Source organism: Octopus bimaculoides, chromosome Z, assembly GCF_046866305.1.
Source record: "Octopus bimaculoides isolate indiv1 chromosome Z, ASM4686630v1, whole genome shotgun sequence".
Lineage (NCBI taxonomy): Eukaryota > Metazoa > Mollusca > Cephalopoda > Octopoda > Octopodidae > Octopus > Octopus bimaculoides.
The window spans coordinates 50,611,939-50,633,258 of NC_142944.1; the positions used below are offsets into that span (position 1 = coordinate 50,611,939).

At 34.9% G+C, this 21,320-nt stretch overlaps 1 protein-coding gene across 2 annotated transcripts in view; it reads right to left on the reverse strand.

Moving 5' to 3' along the window:
* The window catches only part of LOC106877642 (adenylate cyclase type 9), a 246,426-nt gene that overhangs the window by 219,105 nt on the left and 6,001 nt on the right, over window positions 1-21,320 (reverse strand). The gene's annotated exons all lie outside the window — the stretch shown is intronic.

The window sequence follows — 21,320 nt, forward strand, 5'->3', positions numbered from 1 at the left end:
ATTCTTACATTCTCAGACATTCCAAATTGATTCTTAACACAATCCAATAGATTACATTCAAACATTTATCTTTTCTAGATACTTTCAACATTTTTACCAATAAGAGAAAAGTATTCGTTTCTATTGACCAGGAATATAATAATTGGTTCGCATCATGAATAGAATTGATTAAAGAGAGAAATGGTAACAACAGTAATGATGATAATAGTGGTGGAGATATAATGTCTGCGAATGATAAATATCAATGTGATGATGCATATGGAAGTGTTACATGAAAAACAGAAATAAAACTAAAGTACATGAGCATTACACACGCACATACCTACAACAACAGACGTCATTTAAGAATTTTATGAAGGAAAGCAATAACTGTGGGAAGAGGAGGAGGAGGAGGAGGTTATAAAGTTCAAGTAGTTTATTTCTCTCTTTCTTCCTTTTCTTTTCTCTCTCCCTCTTTTATTCTTTTCTCTTTCTTTTCACTCTTTTCTCTCTAAGTATTCATCTATGTCATGTATGTCTCTTTATGTCTGTTTGTCTCTGTTGCAAAGACTGATTTCTCTAATGCTTCTACCATTACTGCAATGAATTCATCCGATGGCGGAACTTCTACATGGTTGCTTGACCTGCTAGAAATAGCAAGTAAATCTAAAATCATTATCTACTTTTCCCCCCACCTTTTAAAGAATGAGAGGGCACATTGAATAAAATTCAGGTTGGGTACAGGGAAGATGAGATGGTCACCACATCAACACCTTTGATAGATAGGTCCACTTTCTCAGGAGCTAAATAACTGTTGCTATAAACTTGCCAAATTTGGTATTGTTTCCTCCCCTTAACATCTTTAATGCATTTGTTCTGCCACCCCTTCCCTCAATTCTCCCTCCATGTCTTAACCACCCTATTATTCCTCACCTCTTAAACCCTTCTTGTGTAAATGTAGTTTCTACGAACAAGGGAGTTTCTATGAAGTCTTGCTAGAAATAGTCAAAAATCTCCCTTAAATTGCACCTTACTGTCTTAAATACATTAACCAGTGGGATGGCTACAGTTAGAAGGCCTTTTAATTATAGGTTTCCTGGATTAGGGTTGAGTTGAGGAGCATCACCCAAATCAATGGTTTATGCAATATTATAGAAAATTATAGTTGTGTAACTATAAAAATACACAGTATTATAATATTTGGGTAATGGTCAATAAATACCAGTCATAAACTGAGGTAGTTGATTTAATCGAGAATGTTTCACATTTATGAGTTTTATTCTGTAGTGATTCTATGTTGTGTCAAGGTATGCTATATTTTACTGGTTAATTATTAATTTCATTTCCACTTATGAATACATGATTATAATTTCTGTAAGCTGTGTGGCTCTCTTGTAGAGAAGAACTAAGTTTATCATACTTCAGCTGGTTTTTGAATACAAGACATTTAGTTGAATTGACACTGCAAATAATAGGCATTTTTCTGTTCCTTGAAGTTACCGATTCTGATTTATTAGGATCACACACATACAGGTACAAATGCACACGCATGAAATCAATTCCTGGACATTGGTCGTATGTTGTCACTTTGGAATTTATTGCATTCGTTAAGTGTTCTCCTATAGCCCTGAGCAGAAGAAAGATGATTTCAGTTTACACAGCATTCATTATTTCAAGACATATTAAGGCTGTAAACAGATATTCAAGTGGTGTTATTCATATCTGGTCTTCTATGAAAACCTGTCCAGCCATGGATGAATATGGAAAGAGCTAAGTAATATTTCAACAGGAATAGCATCTAGCTGTACAAAATCTGCTTTAGTGAATTCATTCTAACTTATGCAATCATAGAAAAGTGGACATTAAGATGACAATATTATAGAAGGGCAATGGATTAGGTGAATTAGTGGGTTTAAGGATTGTGCTGTAGCTAGTAAAAGAGCAAGGGGAGTGATTGCTCCTACGCTGCACATTTTTCCAAATAGGTACCTTTTATAAAATGTATAATCATAGGCATAGGAGTGGCTGTGTGGTAAGTAACTTGCTTACCAACCACATGGTTCCGGGTTCATTCCCACTGCGTGGCACCTTGGGCAAGTGTCTTCTACTATAACCTCGGGCCAATCAAAGCCTTGTGAGTGGATTTGGTAGACGGAAACTGAAAGAAGCCTGTCGTATATATGTATATATATATGTATGTATGTGTGCGTATATGTTTGTGTATCTGTGTTTGTCCCCACCAACATCGCTTGACAACCGATGCTGGTGTGTTTACATCCCCGTAACTTAGCATTTCGGCAAAAGAGACCGATAGAATAAGTACTAGGCTTCCAAAGAATAAGTCCTGGGGGCGATTTGCTCGACTGAAGACAGTGCTCCAGCATGGCCACAGTCAAATGACTGAAACAAGTAAAAGAGTAAAAGAGTAATCAGTGAGTTAAAAATTGTTTGGTCTGTGTCATGGTGCCTTTTTTTATGTGCTCACTCCCTCACAACTTTAGAACCAGACTACTCCCCTGGCTGTGAATAAACTGCAGTGTGGTACTTAGTTTTATAATACTGTAGATTTGAAGAATGCTATTGATTAGAAGTCATTGGTTTTAGTTCAAGGATAAAACATGCTGTTAGCTTTCCTTGATTATATCAGCATGTACCATGCTTTTGCTAATAATTTTTATCATTCAAACCAGAATGATAATAACAAAGTTTACCTCAGCAGGATTTGATGTCAGAGCACAGAGCCAGAAGAAATATCACTGTACATTGTATTTGATACTGTCATGACTCAGCTAATCATATGCACACATGCACACACACAAACATGTGCACACATGCACACAAGCATATGCACACATATATTAACACATGTACATAGACATGCACACATATATTCTAACATATACATACACACATACATATATATATATATATATATATATATATATAACACATGTATATGCACATATATAAATGCACATGTGTACAGACACACGCACAAAGAACAAGTTCATGCCAGCTGCATTAATTTGCTTTAATTTATAGCTTGGTAAATTCCAGAAAAACTTTTAATGCACTAATTATAAACATCAACTTAAATGCTCTGGCACGACACATCATTCATTTTAATCACTTATATATATATGTATATATATTCTTCTACTCTTTTATTTATTTCAGTCATTTGACTTTGGAGCATCACTTTTAGTTGAACAAATCTACCCCAAGACTTATTCTTTGTAAGCTTAGTTCTTATTCTATCGGTATCTATTGCTGAACTGCCAAGTTAAGGGGATGTAAACACACCAGCATCAGTTGTCAAGCAATGGTAGGGGGACAAACACAGACACACAAACGTATATATATATATATATATATATATATATATATGACAGGCTTCTTTTAGTTTCCGTCTACTTAATCCACTCACAAGGCTCTGGTCAGCCTGAGGCTATAGTTGAAGACACTTGCCCAAGGTTCCACACAGTGAGACTGAACCCAGAATCATGTGGTTCGTAAGCAAACTACTTACCACACAGCCACTCCTGTGCCACCATTCTGTGGTATTCCAAGATGGCTTTAACAGTAATGGCTAACAAAGACTTGAGAATATATCTATGAAGCATGCTGATTACATCTTCCACAAATGATTCTGTCTGATTTGTTTACTCATTTACTTTTTTTATGTAACAGACATATATAGCTGTGTGTGGTTGAGAAATTGATCTTAAAAGGATAAAAAGCAAAGTCAATCTAGGCAGAATTTGAACTCAGAATGTAAACCTGGAAAAAATGCTGCTAAGTATTTTGTCTGGCATGCTAATGATTCTGCCAGCCCCCTTCCTTCAGTAATAATAATTTCTATTTTTGGCACAATCACAAACTTGAATAAAGTATAATTAATACTGGTGCCAGTTGTGTTATTTTATAAATTCTTAGTTTTTTTTTTTGTTGTTTTTACAGAGTTGTTAATGAATAATCATGTCATTTGTAGGTTTCCAGTCAACCAATCATTGCTTCACTATATTTCTGTTGACAAGGGAGTGTATATAACTTGATGGATTTAGTTTGAAGAGCTCTTTTTTTTCCTGTTTTTTATCACTTCTTTACAAATACATTGTACAAAACAAACATACATACTTAGACACATATATATACACCATCACAAGAATCCTCCCCTACAATCCTGGCTTTTCATTCTTAATTGCAGTCCAGTCATCAGTCAACAATAGCTGAAGCCAATTGGCCAATAAAATCCTATGTGGCAGGCACACAATATTTGGCCTTTGGTTGACCCAAGATTACAACTACATCAAAGAGGCAACCTGTTAAAAGACATGCTTGAGAAATGGTGACCACCCTTGTTCACCATCCAGAAATTTCTGAGGTTACTTCAGCCTCAGTTCATGCATGTACATCTTTACCCATAACATACCTGAGTCCTGGTTTTTTCCTGATGGCTAATGACCTGGAGGTAGTTAAGCAGGTGACTTTACTGTCAAGCTGTTTTTAAGTGTGCATATTTGCATCGTTAAATTTCAGTTCTGACATATGTTAAGTAAAGAATAAATGGAACAGTTCATTTAGTATATGTTTGGTCAACTGAGTTTTGTAGTTCCCCCAAACTTCAGTTGTATACATCCATATACATTCTAATATATTTCTGATTACGAGTAAACAGGGTATTCTATTTGTGTGTATGATCGATCAAAGGGCTGACTGAATGAAACTGTAGTCTAAGAATATAATATCTGTTTATGTAACATCAAAGACAACACAGACATCTGTTAGTATAAGTCAGCAGTGCATAGGCCACTTTTACTTTGAAATGCTAGACTTATGCACTCACCTCATATGTGGGAATTTCACAGCAAATTTTGTAAACATTTTGTTATGGTCCTTGCTAGAACTCTGACAGCTGCTGCCTTCTTTTTTCATAATACCTTCTTGGTTTGTATTGTTTAAGCAATCAACTCACTCAGTGTTCATCTCTTGGAGAATGGTGAAGCTACTGAAGAGTATATCTGTGTTCATGTTGTTTTAATTTTAGCAGGCATAGCTGTGTGGTTAAGGAGTTTGCTTCCCAACCGTATAGTCTCAAATTCAGTTCCATAGCATGGCACCTTGGGCAAGTATCTTCTTACATAGCTCTGAGTTGACCAATGCCTTGTGAGTGCATCAAACTGACAAAAGCTCTTGGCATATAAGTACATGTGTATGTGTTGTGAGTGTGAATGTCTGTTTCACCATGTCTTCATGTAGAGTTTAACATCGTGTAAAGTTTTAAATGAATGTCATTCATTTCCAATGTTCTTCGAAAATACATCTAACCACGAATAAAATATATTACTTGGAAACAAGTAATGATTAGCAACAGGAAAGGTATCCTGATGTAGAAAATTTACTTCAATAAACCCCATCCAACCCATGCAAGTATGGAAAAGTGGACATTAAACTGATGCTAATGTTGAATAAACAGCAGGAAAGAGCCATAACTTGCTGGTCCGATTTCATGTCTTGTACATTGGAAAGAACCTAGCTTCTTTTTCTCACTGTATATCATTCTTCAGGTACATGCTTTAAAGAACTGCACAGTTCATTAGGAATGCATCATTAAGTGTAGTAGCAATGGTGCAGTAATCTTGGTGCAGCAACATTGCGTTGATATATTTGCCACCATTTTTGATGAACTTGTGAAAAATATTCGATAAGGTTAAACTACTTTCACTATTTACTATTGATTTCAGCTTGTCTTGATTTTAGAAGAGATTACACACACACACACACACACACACACACACACACACACACACAGATGCACATACACACACACAAAGTATACATAAATATCACATACACACATATATCAGCTATACCAACACACTCCTCCCCCCCAATAACACATAGGCCCATAAATATGCTCACACCACATATATACATGATACACACATCCCTCTCTCCCACAGAGACCTGTACAACCCCCTTCATACATACATCTTTAAGCCACCCTTATTCCTATACATGTACTCCACATGCATATGAACCTTTGCACACATTGCTAATCCTCAAGCAAGCATACTCCCCCCCCCCCCCCCCACAGTAATACAGACACGCATACAGGCAAATATGCATGCACAGTCAACGTATACATGCGCAAACTAATATTTGCACATATACCATGTACACGTATATTTCCTTCACACATGCATTCGACTTTACATGCTCGTTCACTCACTCACACATGTGTACATATACACACGCAGCACACACACATGTATGAATAGAGGTGTCTGTAAGACTGAAGGTATTAGGCGCACAGAGATATAGATTAGTGCAGACACACAGACAGCTTAAGGTCAATGTATAGAACATGAGAAACAGATGGGTTTATTGATTGGGTAGAATTGAATTTCAGATAGATTGATAAATTGACGTGTAAGTGTGTGTGTGGGTGGGTGGGAGAGGGCGGCATACTTATGTGAGTATATGCAAATTATATACAAATGAAGACTGAAAACCTACATATTCATTGTGATGATGATGATGATGTTTTTTTGTTTTTTTATATTCTCAGTTAAAGCTATACATCTGTAAGGAAATAGCAACATCAATCAGTGTCTCTTACTCCTCACATCAGGTTCCCAGCTTTAAAACGTTACCCAAATGTGTGTATGTATGTATATAGATGTGTGTGCGTATATATATATACAATGTGTGTAATTAGTTTACATTCATGCATCATGGTTTCGTCCAGTCAGTTCTTTAGTGGACTGCGCTCTATGTAAAGCTTGCCCTGTTTACTTTACTAATGATCAAATGTACATTAGACTTTACAGAAGTATATGTAACTCAAGGTTGTATTGAGTACTTTTATGCTCAATGCAAACCTTTTAGTCCATATGTGTGTGTTTGAAGTATGATGATGTGATGCAGTGTGTTTTTTGAGGGGTTTTTTTATTTATATCCTCCCTCATTTAATTCCCTGACTTTATCGTCTTTTTGCATAATGTATGGTAAATGATTGTCCAAGGATCAAGAATGAAACTTGGAACGAGTCTTTGCTTTACAACAAAGAAATAAATTATTCTGAAATGCATTCACATGCCATGATTAGCTGAGTTTGTTTTGCTTAAAACCCTTGATCAGCCCAAGCTGTTTCTTTCATCCCTTTTCTTTTTCTGTTTTTTTTTTTCCTTGCAACAACAACTATTATTCAATCTCCTTTCCCTTTTTGAGGTGTTATGGAGTGATTTGATAATTATTTTAGTTACTATTTCTAGCAAGTCGAGCAGCGATGTAGCAGTTCTCTCACTGTCTGAGTTTGTAGGACTGTGTCTTAAGTGTTAGCTGAATGTTCAGTTGCTCTTATTTATGCTTAAGTTACTATATTGTATAAATAGCTAAAACACTTTTAAATCATTCATGCACTGTAGTTTCAAATGGGTGCCCTGAGGAAGTAACAACTAAACTTCAAGCTAAATAGTTAGCTTCTTGTACAGCCACTCAACCTGCTAGTGATAACTGCCTATTCACCTTCAACTCACATGGTGTTGTCTTAAGAAAAAATCACATTGGATAATCTAATCTTTGATACACTTCAAATAAAAGATGGTATGATTGTGGATGAATCTCTTAGGTCTGTTTGATCAGAGCTAGTATGTAGCTCAACGACAACAACAACAACGAAGCCACTTTTAGCAACAAGGGATACTGCATCATCCAGAGGAGTATGTTGTTAGTTTTCTGAAAGTAAAGTTCAATGAATTCTTCCAAGATGATGAGCAGTCAAGAGACAGAAAAATAGTCTACAGTTCAAGAAATATAAAGATTACATGTAATTTACTCTGCTTTTAACCTTATAATGCTTATTGCTAATAATTTTTAACTCTTTAAATATTATGTTGTTATAAGGTGTTGGTGGGAATGAAGAAAAGTGAAAGCTTGGACAAGCTCCAAAGATTTTTACATTTGAAGAATGTTATTGCATGAAGACAATTATGGCTGTTGCAGTATTATCGATATTTGAATAAATAATATATAAATGTAAAAAAAAATTTTTTTAGTCTTTTCACATCATACACACTCCTTCCTTTTAGCTGTATAACACCTATTTTTAATAATTCTTGGTACTTCAAATATTATGGAAAGGAAACATCAAAACCGTAATCTTGGATAAGCTCCAAAGACTGAACTTTTGAGTAACATTATTACATATAGGCAATTATAATATCTGGCAGACGTTGCAAATTTTTCAGTTCTAAGTTATATATATATATATATATATATATATATATATATATATATTGATAAGTTAGGCTCTGTTTGATTTTTATAGACTTAAGATAAACCATATTATTAAACACCTAATAAAACTATGTAAGTCTGGCATCTAAGAGACCATAATTTCAACCCAGACAGTTGCAGCACCAGACTTCTTTTAGAAAAAGACTAAACAAATAGATAAATGTTCCAACATTTATCTTCTGAATATTTTGGTGTTCAGGCCATTGCTGTGAGGGCTAAATGTATTGTGAGGTATAGTACACACATTGAGACAGAAGGGTGCCATGTCTGCATATATGGTTGATGCGTTAGACATGTCAACTATGTGTGTGTGTGCACACTGGAAATTATGGTGGTTAGTACTATATTAGAGGAGTGCCAGGAGTAATGAGGGCATACAATAACTAAATTTATGAGCTTGTAACTTTTCCCCCAGGAGCCAAACAGCATGATATCTTCTGTCCCTGAAAGGCAAGCCTGGTTCAGGATGTTGTGAGCTAGATTATTATAGTTTTGTAGTGGACATACACAAATAAGCTATGCAAAATGGTATTTAAGAAAAAACAAAATCATTAAAACAGTAGCATAATCATGATGAATTAAATACTGTTTGTTATTCAGTTATGTTCCATAGTCTTGATTTAAAAATTTTGTTGATTTTGACATATTTTCTCCTCCTCTGTGAACCAGTTAAGATAAAAGCAAGCACCAGTTGAAATTTTCAGGTCTTTTATTTCTGCGACATACACCGCTTTGCACACACCAACCTCATGCCAAAAACTTAATGAATAAATTTCAAAATATTGTAGCCTGGTGCCATATTCTGTGTCTGGAATTGTTAATCATTACTTGTTTAAACTAGTGTCTGTATCTTATAGTCATGGCTAAGAAAATGTGACATTTAAAAGTTGATGACCATGATAGGCAGAAGAATTGCATAAGTAAGATGTGTTAATGGGAATGGTTTTAGAGAAATGGCAACATTCAGTCAGGCAGCAGATGTAAATACAATGAGCTTCTTAGAGTTCCTAGCAAGACAAAACTGACATTGTTTGGGACATAGCCACAAAACATTCTTCAACCTATATTATAAAGCCAGCCTAACAAACAGGCAATTCTTGAACAAGACTTTTTCTGTCCAGAATAATAATGTCTTTGATTCTACACACCACACAAGACACACTGACTACCCAGACTCATACACTTGCATGCACATATGTTCCCACAACATACTACACCAATTACACCCAATGCATGCAATGCACTCAGTTCAATGCAACATGCATAATACATGCAACAAATGAAACGCAAAAGTACACAACACTCACGCATATACTACACACTATGCATGCACATGTACTCACACAAACATACAAATTGCACACACACACACACACACACACACACACAACTCGTATATCTACAATACAACCTTCATATATAAGCACACTTATGCTTGACACAGATGCGAACATACACAGCCTACATATATACATAATGCACTCAGACATACACAACAAGCACACACACACATACACTATATACACACACATGAACACATCTTGTACATATATAATATTCACGTGCAACACATACACATAGACAACACACACATATCACCAAATATGATTATATTACAATCAATGAAAAAAAAAAAAAAGACAAAAATCCTCAAATAATTTTAGTTTCATTTCACAATATATATTCAACTTGGCATTATAAAATTGACATTACTGATTATATTTGTAATTGTTAGTATCACCATCATCATAATCATCATCATCATCACCACTATCATCATCATCATCATCATCATCATCATCATCATCATCATCATCATCCTGAATTGTTATTATTGTTAGCTTTTATGATGATTCTCTGATATAAGAGGTCAGCTAATCGTTGTGAAAGACATCAGTGTATGTATAACGATATTATTCTCTTGTTGGAAGAATCGGAAAGTGTTCTGTTACTTGCAAGTTGCTCTTCATTCAAAGACTTCATTGTAACTAAACTTTCACCTAACAGAGAAGAAAGAGTACATTTAATTGTTCATTAAGTTCAAGCAAGCTTACTTGTTATTTATTTTCTTTCTTCTCTTCTTCTCTCTAAATTGTTTCTTTGTTGTTTCCATGACTCTCTTTATTATTCTTTCCCTATTAATTTGTTTTCTTATTCTTATTGTCTCTTGTTTTATTATTCTGCCTTGTTATTCTCCCATGGTATTCTACCTTCTGTCTTCTTATTCTGCTATTTTTTCTTATTCTTTCTTCTATTTCTGCCTTTTTCTCCCCACCACTTTTTTTTTTTATTCTGCCTCATCTTTATTATTCCCTCTTTTAATTCCCACTTCACATTATCCCTCTTTATCCTACCCTCCATCTTATTTCCACCTCTTCACCCTCCCTCTTTCATCTTATTTTCCCCTCATCTAATTTCCTCCCTCATCTTATTACCCCCTTCTTATTCCCCCTCCTCCCATCTTTACCTTCCTCTGTCTTATTCCCCCACCATCTTATCACCCCATATCTTATTCCCTCCTGTTCCTTTCCCTTTTTTCTCTGTATCTTTCCTCTTCCTTATCTCTCCCCTTATTTACTCCATCATCACATTTTTTTTTATTCCCTCTTCATATTCTGCCTCCTTATAAATTTTAATGTAAAATGCTTCCTTCAAATTCTGGTATTTAAAAACAAAACAAAACAAAAAAATTTGTTTTTACTTTCACAAGTTCTAAGTGCAGCTGGAACTGATCTAGTGGTGGGGGTGGATTAATAGGATTTATTTGGCATGAATGTGCCATGAATTAACCCGAAATTTAACAGTGCAAATAATTTTCTTATTTAATCAATGGTTGCAGGCATAATTGTGTGAATATGAAGCTTGCTTTGCAACTACATGGTTCAGAGTTTCAACCCATTGTATGGCACCTTATCTTGGGCAAGCAAGTTTCTTTGACTGTAGCCTGTATGGAGGTGTATGTTTGTATGTGTGTATATACTATATTCATCCATCAGAGCAACAAGGACCGTCCAATCATTCTCAAGGATGACTGATGACTTGTGCACTGACTTTATTTAACCCTTCAGCATTTAAACTGGCCATATTCTGGCCAAAATATTTTACCTGTTTTTATGTTCATATCAGCTCCATTTTGCCTTTCACACTTAGACTACAATGTCATTCTAAAAATATACAATCGCATCATCAAAAGATAATGCATGTTTAGCTCAAAAACAATGTAAATAAATGTTACATTTGGCAGAGTAGTCTGAATGGTAAAGAAGAGTTGTGCACGATGAACACTTTCAGCTATGATCATCTTTAATCCAGTGGCAACACCGGGTCAACACAGTTGAGGCTGGGGCGTGGTGCAGTAGATGACCAGACCAAGATGTCTTACTTGCCTCATCTTGCACTCTGTGCTCCACAATGCGTTGCTGCTGCTGCCTTTCCCTCTGCTGAGCCATGAAGATTTCTTCCATGAAGTCTGCCAGATCCAATCTTCACATACATAGGTAGGCAAACTATAATATGCTAATTAAATCCATAGTTGGGACCTTGAAAGGTGTAACTACTCTAGGTCAGAGTAGAGCTGAGAATAGTAGTGCCTAAGAAGTCAAACTCCCAAACCAGGGTCCTACTATCAAATGCAGATTAGTCATACTCAAGACATACAATATCTTTGTATAGTCATACTCAGGACATACAATATCTTTGTATAGTCATACTCAAGACATACAATATCTTTGTATAGTCATACTCAGGACATACACACAATATCTTTCACTTTGTATAGTAGTAAAATATTTAAGCATTGTGAAGGAAAATAGAAAAACCATTGCTTAATGAATGAAATATATTTGAGATATTTGCTCTCTATTGAATTACATATACTTCCTTGTCTGTCAGAAATACAGTAATTGGCCCACTGGAAACCTGTAGTTAACAACAATTTTGTTTACTAGTTGCAGTATAAAATGAAAAAAAAGATAAATACATAAAATTAATGCACTAAAACCTCCATTGCTACCCAACAAGAATTTTTACTTTGCACATTGTCAAAGGAAATTATGTTGACACTAAAATCTGAAGTTTCTTCTGTGAATAATCTAAATGCTGCTGGAGGACTGACATAAAAGACAGAATGATGACAACAAATGGATAAGGCATTTATCCAATTTTGCATTTAGCTTTCAAAATCTGTTTTGGCATTGTTATAACTAATCACTTGACCAATCACCTATGACCCAGCAAACATGACATTGGTGGTGGTTATTTGACAGAAAGAAATAAAGAGAAAAATGAGAGAGAGTGACAGAAAAAAGACTTTAAAAAAAAAAAAAAAAAATATTAAGGTATTTTATGCTATTGCAAAACAATGGCTTGACTGCTGTCTGTCTTGTCTGTTTTACTGAATTAAAGAACTACTATATCAAGACTAATTAGATGTCACTAAATCTGTTGAAGCATTTTTTTCCTCTTTTTTTCTTCCTATCTTTCTTTTTCAAGAAGTTCAATCTAATTTTTGTATTGACAATTTAAAACTGCTTTTTCCAAACATTTTATGTTTGCAGAATCTTTAAAATACGTTCTGTGTCTCAGGGGAATGCACCCATTCGAATTATTATATATGTTTGTTAATCCTTTCTTTTTTCCCTCATAAAATTAAATTTCACAAGAGAGCAACCAAATCATTATACTGTCTTTGAAAGATATCATCATCATCATTCTGTTCATTTTTCCATGCTGCCTTGGGTCTGATAGAATTTGTTGAGGCAGATTTTCAATGGCCAGGTGCCTTTTTCTGTTTTTCAAGCAAAGTAATATTTCCCCATGGCTGGAGATGTTTTCATGAAAGATTGAAAATGAATAACACTACGTGACAATGACACTTGTTTACAACTACCATGCAATATGGAGACAAGAAAACACATAGTACAATACACACACATATACAATAGGTTTCTTTGAGTTTCTGGCTACCAAATACACTCATAGTGCCTTTGTCAAGAGATGACATGCTGTGAAACTGAACCTGAAACTATGTGGTTTGGAAGCAAGCTTCTTACCTGCACAACCAGAGAGACAGATAGATAGACAGAGAGGAAGGGTAGTTCCTGCATAGTTTTGGGCTACCAAATTCCACTCAAGTTATTGGGCAGCCTTGCTGAAAGTGCTATGCACTGGGATCAAATCCAGAACCAGTTGACTGTGAAACAAACTCCTTAATACTCATACAACCATGCCTGTGCAGAGATACACCAAAATACTGATAGCAAATTTGAATTCTTTACTACTTTTGAGTTAATGGTTCATTGCTTTGTTTGCTTGGTCATTTTTGCCTCAGAAAAAGAAAACAAAGAAGAAAAACATAATGGGAACATTAAATAGCAAGGAGGTTAAGGTACTGGACTACTATTGTTAGTGTCAATATGGCTAACATGTTCAAGTTTTAATGCAGTCATTGACTTTGCCCTTGGTCAGTGACACAGCTCTGTTACTGCTTGCCTGACTGACAAAAGAAAACATCCCCCACCACCTCCTACTTCCCACTTGAGGCTCAATGCTTGAATGGTGTTCTTACATGCCACCGGCACCCCACCCGGTACCTGTCAGACAACACAGGAGGGCCATGGCTATGATTTCTCTCAATTCAACAGATCTTTACATCTAATTATATAAAAGCAATCTAAGGACATCTGGATCTGTTGTTTGATCTGGTACTGCTCAATTTCACAGATTTGCCCAGACCCTAGCACTGAGGTTTGGTGACCTCACTAGTGCTGCTATCATGGAAAAAAGAAACCTAGTACACTCTGAAGTGGCTGGCATTAGGAAGGGCATCCAGTTATAGAAACCATACCAAAGCAGACATTAAAGTTTATTGCAGTTGTCTGGCTTGTCAGTTTATTTTGAACCATTCAACTCATGCTAGCATAGGAAAAGGAACATTAAATGATGTTGCATTGAGGTGTAAAGTAGATCTTGCAGGCTAGAATGGAGTAATTATTCTTTAAAAAGAATGTATAATGTAGGCCAAAGTTAAAGGATAAATGGGTTAATATACATTATAACAACTTTAGGAAAGTCTACGAGGTGTTAGCTAAAATGCAGAGATATGTGGGAAAATGAAAATGCAATTTCAAAGACCATTGCTATCACAAGAATCCATTCAGAGGATTAAGTGCATAAATAAAAAAATTTTTCTTAGTGTGTATAGACAAAGTGAAGGGAAAATAGGTCAGGTCTTTTAGCATATGGATTTATAAGCTTCTTTTTTCATTGGTTGACATAACAAGATTCCTTAAAGTACATCTACTTTACTAATTGATAGTGTTAATCATTACTCTAGTTGGATTCCAATTCTGAAAACATACTAGCAATATACATTTCATAGAATATTCTGCTATTAAAGAAATGTTTGTGTGGTTGGATAGCAAACTCTCCTATGGAGATGAAGGTTTTCAGAGCCCTCATCTGCCATTTCAGCACAGCTTGAAATAAAGTGTTTTACCCCAAAATACAACTCACTGTAAGCCATTTTTGTCACCTTTGTCCTAGTCTGATGGAAGCATGTTTTGGTTGCATACATAAGCTAGAATGGTATCACTCCCCCTGCTCAAAGCTTGTATTTCAAGAAGGAAAAGGTGAGAAGTAAAGATTCAATGTTTTTTTCTTTTACTTCTTTCAGCTATAGGACCGTGGCCATGCTACGGCACTGCATTGAAGGGTTTTAATTGAATGAATTGACTCCCGTAATCATTTTCGAGTCTCGTATTTATTCTATTGGCCTCTTGTTTGTGTGGTTATGTGGTAAGAAGCTTGCTTCCCAACTACATGGTCCAGGGTTCAGTCCCACTGCATGGCACCTGACCAAAGCCTTGTGAGTGGATTTGGTGGATGGAAACTAAAAGAAGCCTGTTGTATATATGTGTGTGCATTCCCATCACTTAGTGGTTCAGCAAAAAAGATTGATAGAATAAGTACGAGGTTTAAAAAAAGAAGTACAGGGGTTGATTCATTCAACTAAAAAAGAAAACTCTAGGTAGTACCCAACATGGTCACAGTCCAATGACTGAAACCAGTAAAAGATAAAAGATAGATAAGATAGAACCATCACCAGTTGTGAAGCAGTAGTGGAGATGCACACACATACATAAATACACACACACACACACACACACACACACACACACACACACTGGGCTTCCACACAGTTTCCAGCTATCAAATTCACTCATAAGATATTGGTCAGTCTGGGGCTATAGTAAATGTCAAGTAGTAGGATTGGACCTGATACCTCTTGGTTGCAAAGTAAACTTCTTAACCAAATAGCCATGCCTAGCACTATATCTATCAATTTGTAGAGAAAAATGAAACCTAAAGTTGACCTTGGTGTGATTTGAACTCTGAGTGCAGAGAGCTGAAACAAATACTGCAATGCATTCTTGCTGATATTCTAACAATGCTATCAATTCACTGTCTATTGATAAAAAAAACAAAAACATCTCAACGCAAGCTTAGAAAAACATGTAAAATAGTGAAAACAAAAAGCTGTCGTTAAACCTGATTAAAAATTCAATGTAGTTTGTTCATATTAACAATTGTTAGTGTTCATCACAAAACTGACTCGATTTCTGTTGATTTTGCTTGTTACTGTAATTAAAAATAAATACTCTGATAATGATCTTCTATAGTTTAAATTAACCCTGAGACTCATTGATCGTTTTGACCTTTGTCAGAAATTGATACACCAAAGCTTGTTGTGGGGTGGAGTGTAGGAGAGAAAAGCAAATAAATTTTTAAAGCATTTTTTGGGGTGTCAAAATTTGTTATTTTACCCACTTTCTTCTTCCGATATATTTTAGATCAGTAAACAGATAAGAATTATTAATACATTACAAATCGTTTTTTTTTTTTTTTTTTCTAAAAGCCTTCTTGTATAAATGTTTCCTTTTGATTTTATTGTAGTGAATTGGAAGAAAATACAAATCATGAGAAATAGAATAAATAAAGAAGTGTGGGTGAGATATTAGATTAGTCGACTAATTCTTGGAGATTATATAAAAATTCAATCAGTATTATTTTGATGTAATAATCTTGTTTGAGTTTGTTTTTTGTTGTTTTTTTTTGTTTTCATCAAAGACAATCTAAAATATCTAAGAAGGTTTGTGTAGCAAAAAATGTAAATATGTAATTTAGAAATTATTTATTTAATAATGTAAAAATAATTGAATTTATTTGCACACTTATTATAACACTATTCATTTTGTTTTTCTTTATATTCTTAATCATTTTACCAGTTGATATATTATTTAACCAGGTAAAATACAAGATCTGAAAAAAGCTAGTCATAATTTGTTAACAATTAGTTTATAGGATTGTACACATAGTTCATTTTTACCATTTTTGATGAAGAATCTAATGCTTAAGGTCCTTTCTGTTATCTGGGAAAGAGAAAGCACAAGACAGGCAAACAGAAAATGTGACTGTGTTCAGAAGTTATTTCGTCTTTTGAAGTATTAGCATCTGATCAAAGTTGCTTGGGTTGGTAAGTAGCTTGCTTACCAACCACATGGTTCCGGGTTCACTCCCATTGCGTGGCACCTTGGGCAAGTGTCTTCTACTATAGCCTCAAGCCGACCAAAGCCTTGTGAGTGGATTTGGTAGACTGAAACTGAAAGAAGCCCGTCGTATATATGTGTGTGTATATATATACATATATATATGTGTGTGTGTGTGTGTGTATGTTTGTGTGTCTGTGTTTGTCCCCCAATATCGCTTGACAACCAATGGTGGTGTGTTTACGTTCCTGTAACTTAGCGGTTCGGCAAAAAGAGACTGATAGAATAAGTACTAGGCTTCCAAAGAATAAGTCCTGGTGTCGATTTGCTCGACTAAAGGCCGTGCTCCAGCATGGCCGCAGTCAAATGACTGAAACAAGTAAAAGTGAAAGTGTACCTGTTGCAATATAGCTATAGATATTTCTATATATGATTAAAATTCAGTGGTGATAAACCTTGAATACCATTATGGTCATGTGTTTAAGAAGCTTGCTTCACAGTTACATGATTTTTGTTGAATTCTTTGTAGAAGCTTGGTCATTCCAATTTTATGATAGAGAAGACACTTGACCAAATTTTTGTGCAAAAATTAGGTAGATAAAAATTGAACAACAGCCTGACAGATATAGGGGTTGGTATAAATGGCAAAGAAGATTCAAATAGAATTCCTTTTGGTCACATTTTTTTTTTTATTCCTGTGTAAACTTCACCTTTCACTTTTTCCAAGGTTGACGAAACAAGTACCAGGTAGAATTTTGGAATTGGTCTCCAATAACAGAAACTAGTAAATGAATAAATAACCAAATTAAAAGTTATTCCATATCATTATTTAACGTCCTTGCTTCATGCTGGCATCGGTTGGATTGTCTGACTATAACCAATGTGTCCAAGGACTGCATCAGCCTCCAACTGTCTGCTTTGGCATAGTTTTTACAGCTGGATACCTTTCCTAATGTGAATCAGCATGGACTGGGTGCTTTTTTTCATGCCACCCTCACTATGGAGGATGTCATTCAGTTTGCAGCAGGACTACGAAACCTGGGGTAAGTGGGGTGGTCACATTCAAGTTAGGGGGTAAGGGTATTACTATAAATTAGGCCAACTCTAAAACCCTTGAACTCAGTATCATTTCAGTCTCCAATGACTACTACAAATAAATAAATACTGATGTCTCAAAATTATTCCATATCTTCTATCTTTTATTTGTTTCAGTCATTGGACTGCAGCCATGCTGAGGCATTGCCTTGAAGGATTTTACTCAAACAAATCAACCCCAGTACTTAGTTTTAATCAGTCTCTTTTTTACTGAACTGCTGTGTTGTGGAGATGTTAACAAACCAACACCAAGTGTCAAGCACTGGTGAGGGACAAACACAAAAATCACATATACACACACATATATATATTATGACTAGGGCTGTCTAACAAATTCTCTCAGAAGCATTGGTTGGTCCCTGTTATAGCAGAAGTCACTTGCATAATGTGCTATGCAATAGTTGCAAAGCAAGCGATTTAACCACACTGCCATGTTTGTGCATATACATACAAATAAATAAATAAATAACAAATGGTTTGCCTGCAACAATTGATACTTCCATTGCAATATCTTTTTCATCACAAGGCAAAGCAAAAAAAGGAAGTTTTTTTTCATCCTTAAAGACTTTTTAATTGCATTTAAATGAAGTTGCAACAGGGATTAATTAACTAGACATCAATTAATGACAGAAGCAAAGCCATGTATTTGGTTACTTAATGATTCTGACGGTAATAAGAGATACTAATTAATATGCACTAAAGCAGTGAGAGCTTCTACGTAGCTAACCTACTAGAAATAACAGTCAAATCTCCCTCAAATTAAACCCTACTATTTTAATTAGGGAAAGAGAATTTTGGCTACTGTTACTATTTGCATTTCCCTAGCAACGCTGGGTAATGATAGCTTGAACAACTCATATAATGCAGTTCTATATTTAAGAGATGAAGAATTATTTACATTATTTACATTTGATGGATATTTGTCTTCATCTTGCTTGTTGTTAACACAACGTTTCGGCTGATATACCCTCCAGCCTTCATCAGGTGTCTCAGGGAAATTTCGAACCTCGGTTCTCATTCCTAAGGTATATTTCAATATTATTATTATTATTATTATTATTATTATTCAGGTCTCTGCCTGGAATCAAACTCAGGATCTTGAGGTTAGTAGCCTGCGCTCTTAACCACTATGCCATATGCCCATGGGCATATAATGGTTTAAATATGATTGACCTTGGGTTGAATAGCATTCTTACTAACATTAGTGGAAACACACTATTACATGTACCTGAACATATGTGCATTTATGCATAGATACGTATGTAGTGTTCATAGAGCTCACATAGTCTATCTTTTATTTTTTTTACTTGTTTTAGTCATTAGACTGCGACCAAGCTGGGGCACCATCTTGAACAATTTTTAGTCAAATGAGTCAACCCCAGTTCTTATTTTTTCCTTTTAAGTCTGATACTTATTCTATCAGTCTCTTTTGCCAAACCACTAAGTCATCGGAATATAAGCAAACCAATACCCATTGTAAAGTAGGGTGGAGGACACACATACACACGTACATACATATACAACAGGTTTCTTTCACTTTCCATGTAACAAATTCACTCACAAGGCTGTGGTTGGCCCAAGGTTATAGTAGAAGACACTTGCCTAGGGGTCATGCAGTGGGACTGTACCTGGATCCATGTGGTTGAGAAGCAAACTTCTTACCATACATCCATGTCTGCATTTGTTTCATATTACTTATTTTCATAATTACTTTAAAAATCTCCATATCTGCACCTCTTTCATTTTAAATTGAATCTCTGTGAATTGAAAAAAAAACGTGTAGTGTTATCAACAGATCAATAAAATTATTAATATTGATCCAGACCAATTTATTTGAAACCATTTTAAATGAGAGGTGGAGAACCTCATTTTAGTACCACTTTACAAGAAATGTATTACAACTACATAAGAACTTGTGAAGCAGGTATGTATATGTGTGTATATATAATAAAGTCTGACTCTTTCAAGCTTGTGAAAGTGGATATTAAACCAATGATTTCATGTGTGTGTGTGTGTGTGTGTGTGTGTATGTGCTGATGTATTTTGATAAAGGGTGTAAATATCTGCAAGGAAACTATGGAAACCTATGCTTTTCCAAATGAATTACCCTATTGATATTTGTTCTGCCTTCAGTTTACAACTCCCTGTCACTGTCGGAGCTGCAATGAACTAATAGTTGGTCAATAGGATACCTGTAGCCAACAATGCTGCTATCGTTTACTAATTGCAATATATGCGTGATGCCATTTTAAATAATGTTATAAAATATGCATGGTGTTATCAATGTCATAAATATATCTGCTGAGGTAATAATAATAATAATAATAATAATAATAATAATAATAATAAATGTAGTGAAGATGGATCTGCTGTTTAATGGTTGTCTACACAATTCCATACATAGCTGGAACTTAATCCATTTTTAGAGAAGACATCAATCACTTTGAGAGGACACATGGCCATGTTAACTTGCTATAAATCATTAGGGAGGTGTGTGTGTGTGTGTGTGTGTTGACTTGCTTTAAATTATTGAGTAGACAATAATGAATTAGGTGTCCATTGATTGTGGAAATAAGTATATAACACATCACTATCCTTGCCTTGCTAGAAATAGAAATTTATTACATCTGAACAGAATGAATTATATAATTTGAATTACTAAGACAGCAATATTCACATCCCATTATTTTTATGCATTTTTCTTTTATGCCTATCTTTTTTTTTTTTTAAAATCTTTTTTCATTCCTGGAAAAAGAAAAATTGTTGGATTCTCCCCCCCCTCTCTTTTTTCCTTAGACTTCCTTTTTTCTTATTTTCCTTTTCTGCATTTCCCTTTGTTTCTCCTTTTCTTTTCGTACTCCCTTCTCTTTCCTCATTCTTTCATCTCTCTCTTTCTCTCTCAATCTGAATTATCACTTGCCAATTGTCATTTTTTTCCTCCTGTCTTTTTTTTTTCTTTGGTTTTTCTTTGTCTCTTGTCTTTCTTCAAATGTTTTTATTTCTTCTCTTTTTGTTCCAACTTTTATCTTTTACAGTTTTTTTCCTTCTAGTTATTTATTTCTTTTGTGTGTGTGTGTATATGTGCATACATTATCTATCTCAATCTAAGGTTTGCTGTTTTTCTTCTAAAATTCCAGTATTGATTACATATATATTATATATATATACATGTTGCTTATGTATATTATGTGTGTATATATATATACACACACCTTTTTATGTGTTTCACTTACTAGACTACAGCCATAATGGGACACCACCTTGAAAAATTTTAGCTGAACAAATCAACCCCAGTATAAAATATTTCAAATTTTGGCACATAGTTTTATTTAGATTGTTGTGGCTGCCATTTCAGGCATGTCAAACATCTATGCATATATTCCTTGCTGACTCCTTGTG